The sequence below is a fragment of the Limulus polyphemus genome, unplaced genomic scaffold (genome assembly GCF_000517525.1).
Source record: "Limulus polyphemus unplaced genomic scaffold, Limulus_polyphemus-2.1.2 Scaffold6924, whole genome shotgun sequence".
Taxonomy (NCBI): Eukaryota; Metazoa; Arthropoda; class Merostomata; order Xiphosura; family Limulidae; genus Limulus; species Limulus polyphemus.
This window is the reverse complement of record NW_013672534.1, coordinates 36,167-45,318: the sequence shown is the minus strand read 5'-3', so window position 1 is coordinate 45,318 and position 9,152 is coordinate 36,167. Positions and strand designations below refer to the sequence as shown.

The 9,152-nt window shown below is 36.1% G+C and overlaps 1 long non-coding RNA gene across 1 annotated transcript in view; it reads right to left on the bottom strand.

Annotated features, from left to right (window-relative positions):
* Positions 1-1,740: 1,740 nt before the first annotated feature.
* Positions 1,741-9,152, bottom strand: part of LOC111089654 — a 24,473-nt gene continuing 17,061 nt past the window's right edge. The window contains exon 2 of the long non-coding RNA XR_002613872.1: positions 1,741-1,823. This is a non-coding gene — a long non-coding RNA (uncharacterized LOC111089654). The remainder of the gene's footprint in view (positions 1,824-9,152) is intronic.

Here is a 9,152-nt window from a genome sequence, read left to right as displayed (position 1 = left end):
AGGAGCACTGGGACTGGGTCGCGATGACTGTTCTGAGTGGCTTTCATCACTAGCGTATATTCAAAAGTTAAATTCCAGATAAGAATCACCATCGCTATTACGCCCTCCTTCATCTAACTGACTGAACAGACTCATTCCTTGCTCAACTATAAAACGTTTCGTTTGCTTATTTTCACCCGCCATCTTTGTTTTACAATTGTTATAAACAAACTGTTAGACTTCACAAGAAAACGCTGAAAAAAAAACTACGGTCTCAAACACAACTTGTTGATCTGAAATTAATCAGTTAAAGACACACACACACATACAAGTACCCTCTTTGCCTGTAAAAATTCATACATGCACAAGTACCCTCTCTGCGTTTAAACATACGCATGTACAGATACTGAGTTCTATCTTTGAACAGAAACATTACATCCTTCCGTGTTTGTAAATGCTAATTTAACATCTAACATGGTAGGTCCGAATCTAGCGAAACACCCCCATAGCAAAAATAAAAGTACTCAGCTTATCCGAGGACCCCTTTTATAAGCACTATGATTTTAGCCGCCATCTGAAGGAATTTTTTCCAAACAAAAGAAATCCACCTTTTTAAGAAAGGTTTATTATGTGTCGTTATCTCTAAGAGCCGTTCAATTTTGGAAATATAGAGACGTTTATGACGTCACGAACTTAATTAGAATATTTAAGCATCAGCCAAATAAAATTGGAATTGATCTAACTTTTACTCTACCGCTAATAATATTGTGTTTAATAAAATTTAATTATTTGACACTTATTATAAAAATCTAAGAAATTCCACTTCGTGTACGAAAATGTTAGCCATAGCGTTGAAAATATGAAGTAATAATATAGTTATATTTCAAACCGTAAAATGATTTTCTGTACAATAAACGTTTTAATATTCATTTCATTCATCTACATTGTCTACACAGGAGTTTAATGAGTACCTACATAACTATATTTCGTTAAATATTCATTGTGATCGCGTATTTCCCACCAGGAGGCGCTTTTAATAAAGGGAAATAAAAATGTGTTCTATTATTTTTCACGTCCCCCGTTGGGACAGCGGTAAGTTTACGGACTTACAACGCGAAAATTCGGGATTCGATTCCCCGTGGTGGACATAGCAGATAGCCCAATGTGGCTTTGCTCTAAAATAAACAAATAATTATTTTAATTATCTAATTTAATATTAGCATTAGCATTACATTGTTTCCTTAAATTTTAGTTGTGAGGGCAGATATGTTGTTGTTTTAACGTTAAGCTAACAACCGGCTATCTTCCCTCTGTCTACCACAGGGAATCGAGCCCAATATTTCAATGTAATGTTGAAAAAAAAAATGGGTAAGAAAGGTTTAGTGTGATTGATTTAAACTTTTGTATTTTACACGAGTAACGAAATTTGGTTAAAAACAAATTGAAAAATCAAAAATTGGATATTAATATTAAATGGCGTTAATTGTGACCGTGCAATATTTGGTCAGTATTTGTTTTCTGGCATTATAAATTATTACATCGCCTCCTAGTGGTCATCGTAAGCATTGAATACTCGTACGGGCACCTTTAAACTTAACCTGCCATATTTGTTTTGTCTTTAACTTCTAAGAATACATCAAGATTGAGTCTGGTGAAATTAATGGACTAAATAAATACTTTTGTGACTCAAGCCACATATGTATCTTTCCTCAGCAATAATGCTTGGTTGAACTGAGATTACATAATCACTTACTTTCTCCTGGTGTCCGGCCTCGTGGCGAACTGTTTTATGTTTTTTCGGCATTGAAAATCCTTGTTGTTGCTTTCCTTGTTCTAGATTTGGTCTAAACAGAGAAAAAACAAAACAAAGAAAAACAGAATAAACCCATTAAAAACACTGACCACTTTTAACTGTTGTTCTAAAGAGAGAGAGAGAGAAAAAAAACTATTTTGAAACTTTTTTTTTCAGTCTCGAATTTTCAGTTGCTTTTTCTCAAGGATTCAGTCTTTCCTTGACGTAAATAACCACAGAAGCTAGAAATACACGATTACTATATAAGATTTTTTTATGTTAACTATCTCAACAAAAATTCAAATATTTTATAAATGGTGAGGGTGATATACATAAAGGCTATATTATAAACTTTTCATGATGATGAAGATATACGTCTAGGAGTTGTTATAAACATTTCATGATGACGATGGTATCCATCTAGGTTATATTATAAACATTTTATGATGACGATGTTATACGTCTTGGTTATATTATATACATTTCATGATGATGGTATATATCTAGGTTATATCATAAGCGTTTCTTGATGAGGATGGTATACATCTAGGTTATATTATATAAATTTCATGATGATGATGGTATACATCTAGGTTATATTATAAACATATTATGATGACGATGTTATACGTCTTGGTTATATTATATATATTTCATGATGATGATGGTATACATCTAGGTTATATTATAAAGATTTCCTCATTACGATGGTAGACGTCTAGGTTATAAAATTGTCTTGATGATAATGGCATACATCTATGTTATATTATAAACATTTCCTGATGACGATGGTAGACGTCTAGGTTATAAAATTGTCTTGATAATAATGACATACATCTAACCTATATAAAAGCCAACGTGCGTCACGTCACGCTTGTTTTCTCGAAATAGGAGGAGTCATAAAAGCCAAAATGCATTTATCCAGATAGAATAGTTCGATTACTATCTGCCCATTACGATTTTTGTGACGGGGATGCAAGAGGGCCGTGAGAGGAGAGTGCCGTGAAACCTTATAAGTGTCGTGAGTGTTGGTATAATAAGCCTAAAGTAAAGACGTAGCGTAGGATCACCTAACCGAGAGTCAATTGCATAACATTTATCATGAAAGTAAAAATATCGATTCAATTTTAAACTTAAATCTTTTCTGAATTAAACTATTTTCTGTTATATCACCAACGTTTTTAATAATAAAAATACAAACCTCTTTAACCAACGGAAACTCTAAATTATGAAATCAACAAATGTTTTTCCAGTTTTGTTGTATATATATATCATTCTATACTTTCAGTACATAGACTAACAACAATATTAGGTTATACTTTTGTAACTAAGTACCATGACATAAAAGCCATTGTTGGGACATAGCGTTACCAAAACGCACTGTCTTTTCTATACATCAGAAGTTGTTAATCTAACAGATTTTCGCCAATAATTATTCTATGAATACGCCACAAATTCATTTCATGAATTATCTAAATTTTGATTGGCTGACAAAGGAATTTGCCGACGTTTGACTGCCTCTGTGTTGGTCAAGCTTGATTTCGCAAATATTTATTTATTTCAGTTAACTATGAAATGTGAGGTTAGGGGTGGGGGTGGTAGTACTCGTCCCGTCATTTTTGACGTGCTATACACTACTTTAGATTATAAACATTACATTTTAAGCCTCAAAAAGGCACATAATTTAGTGAACTGATAACACGTGAAATATTTACGTGTATTATATTGTGCACGCAGTTCGGAATTATAGAGTAATGTTTTCAGGTTAAGATAGATGGCGCTGTAACTGAATGTGAAGGATGGATTATGAATACGCTATTAAAATTAAGCTTTTTGACTTATAAACTCGATTATGCCTTTTTTATTGCAAGTTTAAATGTTAGGCACAATGTAAACTGATGCAGATTAAAATTAACATGTACTATTCCATAAAATGTTATCTGAACAAGTAAGTTATGCTTGTGACGTCACCCCCCCCCCCACGAAAGCTCTATGGTAAGTCTGCGGGCTTATAACGCCAAAAATCTGGTTTCGATACTAGCGGTCGGTACAGCTTTGTGTAGTTTTGTGCTTAATAACAAACAAACAAAATTACGGCAGCATCTGGTGGAAAATTTTTATACGTCGGCTGTGATTGGCTAAAACAAAAGTTTTATACGTCGGCTGTGATTGGCTAAAACAAGTTTTATACGTCGGCTGTGATTGGCTAAAACAAATTTATAGATGCTTGAGAGAAAATATTTAATTTATTTTAAAATCATTCAATATATATTTGCCATTCTTTAAAGTTTAAAATATTCAAGAAATTGTGGATAGCAACGAAGATGTATATATATATATATATTTAAACAATACGCGAAAAAGGGATCGATTTCCATTATTCATTATTGAAAATTTTAATATCAATTCTGCTGTAGAAAAAGCCTCCAGCAGGGGGCGGCGCAGCATGGTGGGATGCTACATTGTACTAGTTCTAGGACAAGATTTGTTTAGTGATAGCAGTTCTATAGAAAGAAACTTAGCTAAGAAAGTAAAAGATGAATAAAAAAAACTCCGCTGAGCGTGAAAGGCAGCACAATGGAATACACTAAAATACTGGAAGCATGACAAAAAAAAAGAGGGGAAAATATGGGGAAATTAACATAATAACCACTAACTGGAGTGAATTTGGAGATAATTAATAACCAGAGGAAAAATGAATGTGATAGAAGTAATAAAATACATGAGACATTTAGACAGCACGTGTAGACAGGAAGTATGAAATTGATTTAAATATGGAGGAAACAATAGATAAAACTGACGGAAAGCCATGTGAATGAAAGAAACAAGGTTACACATAAGGATATTTAATTATATGTGCCAAATATAAAGCAAGAGATAAGTGTATATAAGAGTAAAAAGTTTAGAAAGTGGAACTAAGGAAGGAGAAAGAAAAAATAGACAATACAAAAATTGTGAAAATTTGGAAGAAGCTCAGGTTACACCGGATGCAAAAGCAAATACGTGAATATATAAGAAAATAAGATAGAAGTACTATGGACCAAGAGAAAACTGACAAAAGAAGAGTTTAGGATTAAAGCAGACAGCTTGATATCAAAGAGAATATAGCAAGAGTTTAGAGTGAAGATAGCGAGAGATTAGAGGGAAGATAGCGAGAGTTTAGAGTGAAGATAGCGAGAGTTTAGAGTAAAGATGGCGAGAGATTAGATTAAAGATAGTAAGAGTTTAGAGTGAAGATCGCGAGAGATTAGATTAAAGATAGCAAGAGTTTAGAGTGAAAATAGCGAGAGATTAGAGTGAAGATAGCGAGAGATTAGATTAAAGATAGCAAGAGTTTAGAGTGAAAATAGCGATAAATTAGAGTGAAGATAGCGAGAGATTAGAGTAAAAAGAGCGAGAGTTTAGAGTGAAGATAGCGAGAGATTAGAGTAAAGATAGTGAGAGGTTTGCAAGAATTTAGAGTGAAGTAGAGATAGCGAGAGATAGATTAAAGAGAACGAAAGATTAGATTAAAGATAGCGAGAGATTAGCGTGAATGTAAGGAGGAAATGAAACTTAAGAAAGGAAATTCCAGATAGACTGAAGAAGGAAAGAGAAAGAGAGATTACAGAAGGTCTGAAGTGAAGTGCAGAAACAACGAGAGAAAGTAGTGAACACAAGAACGAAGAAGTATAATTAAATATGGGAAATTAAAGACAGAGTTGAAAAGGAAAAAGAGAGAGAGATTATAGCGAATGAAAGAGGAAAGTAACAATTTATGAAGTGAATAGACTGAATGAAGAAGGAGAGAGAGAGCGAGAGAGAAAGATTGCAAGGCAGGACAAAACCACAGAGAGTGTTGTGAGCGAGATATGTAGCAGAAAATGATAATAACGAAGCGATGAACACGTTTGATGAAAGCGACGATTTCTTTGTGACGAGGAAATAAATGCTACGAGTTCGGTATTCGACCAATACAAAGATCCGAATGAAATGACTTATAACCACCTCTTCCGTTATCCAACGAAGGAATGTAGACACTATTCCATTATAAGCACGATTATCACTGCACTAAATCTTAGAAAGTAGGCTTAGCTGAATATCAAATGGTTTATTTAGTCGCATTCATAAATCACCACGCCTGCGAGTTATGTTAGAATGCGGGTTATGGTAGAGTAATCGAAAAGACATTTATGTACAGAATCTGCAAGTGGAACGTTACGATAAACTCGGCTATTGACATTATTCATTCAAAGAAACGATCGCTTTTCTATATACAGAAATAATTCACGCCTCCTGTCAGCTTTCCTTTTTTTAAGTTATTCTACACAAAATATTAATTTATTCTGAGGGACGTTGAAATGTCTGGTAAGTACACACACACACACACACACACATATATATATATATAGGTGATTCAGAATGCATGGCAAGGTAACAAATTAATGTTAGATCCCTTTCCTGTTGTATCTGTAACTCTGGTTTGTAAGGACTTAAATAGAAATAGACAGTAATTACAATGCACTTGCTATAATTCGCACCCTAATAGTTTTGGCCCGGCAATGGCCAGGTGGTGAGGGCGCTCGACTCGCAATCTGAGGGTCGTGGGTTCGAATCCCCGTCCCACCAAACATGCTCGCCCTTACAGCCGTGAGGCGTTATGAATTAACGGTCAATCCCACTATTCGTTAGTAAAAGAGTAGCCCAAGAGTTGGCGGTGGGTGGTGATGACTAGCTGCCTTCCCTCTAGTCTTACACTGCTAACTTAGGGACGGCTAGCGCAGATAGCCCTCGTGTAGCTTTGCGCGAAATTCAAAACAAACAAACCCTAATAGTTATTTAGTTATTTATAAAAACAGATGATATGATTAGCACCTAGACCACAACTATGTTTATCGTATCTCAGCCGGCCTGATGAGCTCTGGTATTGAGCTTAATGCCTCTTCGGCATTGGACATAGCAGCTGTGATGTGTTTGACATATTATAACATATTTTCCTTTGCTTTCACTCATGAGGTCTTAGAATATCTAATCCATGTGCTGTTCGTATCATGGAAACGGCTTCTTTTCCCTTATTCACATGGGATGAACGTTATCCAGTGTTAAGCGTGCCCGTACTGCGAATCCGAAGATTCATGGTTCACGACTCGTTGCCTCAAAAAATACGCTCCACACTTTGTGGTCGTGGGTGCGCTATAAGAGTAACGGTCAAATCCCATTATTTGATCAGAGAAGAGTATCCCAAAATTTGGCGGTGGGTGCTGTTGTCTAGCTGCCTTCCCTCTAGTCTATCAGTTTAAAATTAGGGACGGCTGTGCGCAAGTAATCTTTATTTGAGTTTGTGTGAACTTTTGCTGACTTACAACGCTGGAAGCCAGGTTTCGATGCCCGTGGTGGGCAGAGCACAGATAGCCCACTGTGTAGCTTTGTGCTTAACTACAAACAAACAAACAATATCCGAAAACTTTTCATATCAGTATCCTTTGTTTATTGAATTAACGCGCAAAGCTTCTCGAGGGCCACGTGTTCTACCAGTCCCTAATTTTGAAGTGATACACTCGCGAGGAGGCAGCTAGTCAACATCACCCACCATCAACTCTTGAGTTACTCTAACAGAATAGTAGGATTTGACCTTCACTCTTATAGTGCACCCACGGCCTCAAAGTGCGAAGCGCGATTTCTTTCGGACGGTAACGAGACGCGAACCACGAAACTTTATATCCATAATCCCATACGCTAACTGCTCTACGTTTCCACTCATTAACTCTAGCTCAGTTTCTGTCTAGACCTTTATCGAATGAATCCCTTATAATAATATTTCAAACTAGGTTTACTCCGTCTTTACGCACGTTCTCATTGACGCAGGAAGTTAGGTATCCCATCATTCCTCGGTTAGTGTCTATCCTTCCACTGTTAGAGTTTAAACATCAGGAAAACTGACCCAGGTATGGAAAAAAATAAAAGAAACAGTAAATTGGAAAAATAAAAGTATGTAAAATATTCCCTTGCTGCCATTACACTCAAATTACGAGTATGTAACGGAAGTGACGTGCAGTAACGGAAGTGACGTACAATAAAACGGAAGTGACGTACAGTAACCACTTGAAACAACGTTTTTCAAAGTGTTCATAACTGGATAATATATTTCTTGTACACCTGCGAAACGGGTTATTATAAACACCATAGATTATCGACATTGCATTCCTCGACGTGTAGTCTGATCGAACTATGTTTCTCGTGAGAAGGCCGGGCGTGGCCCAGTAGTTAGGGGGCCGGGCTGTGGAATGACGAATCGTAGCACTCAGTTAGAGTAATTTAAGAGCTGGGGAGGGATGTGTTGGCTTACTTGCATTCGCTCTAGTCTATCAGTTCCAAATTAGGGACGTTTAAAGCGATGGCCCCTTGCGTACTTTAGCGCAAATATCTGAAGCAAATCCAAATTCTTCTTGGAATACAGTATGAAAAGCGTGAACACCGTTAGGCAACCGTGCTGATTGGTACCTTCAGTATCCGTTTTACTATACACAAAACGGCCGTTTGCAAGCGATCAAATATTTTACTGTTTCCGACTATATCCTCGCGAAAAAAATGCCACGTCACGATTCCGTTGCCATGGCAACTGGCATTGACCACAGTAGGTCATATATGTGTGTGTGTGTGTATGTTCACGTAAACGAAACTCTAAAGATGTTTAAATGTTTGAACTGAGCATCAGCGAGGTGGTACTTTGTTTAACTAACAAGGAAAATTGATATATTTAAATAAAACGAGACTTAGCGTGATCAGAGCGAGATTTCACTGTTTACATCAGTAAACACTCGACTGAGGAGCCACAAGAGAGAGGGGGGGGGAATCTTCATTTTACCCTGTTGTTAACACTCGAGGAGGAGATTGATTTGCTTTCACGATCATACAAAAGTTAACCAATTTTGAGTACTTTTTTCCAGAAAAAATCGACTACTTACCCCACTACTAGAATGTCGACTAAAAAACAAAGAACGTATCAGGGGGTGGGGGTGGGGGGTGGAAGGCTTATGTAAATAAATATCCCAACCAAATATCCCATTTACAGCACGTGTTGGCTTCGCAGCATAAGCTCAACAGACATACTTCTCCAAAAAATTAGATGAATCCTATCTCCATTTCCCTTCTTGGTTGATACTTTTTTTTTCCAGTCTTTCTGTTATTTTTTTGCCTTTCATGTTCCATCTTGTCTTTGGCTCTACGTTTAAATATTCTTATTTCCACATTTTTTTCTTTTATACACCCAAATATCCCCTTTCCATGTTTTACATACTCATTTTATTTTATTTTTACTGTTTCTTCCGTACTTCTTGTACCATTTCCCTCCAAAGGTTTCTAACAACTTGAGCTTTTAAATAATGTTTTACAAAAATTTTTT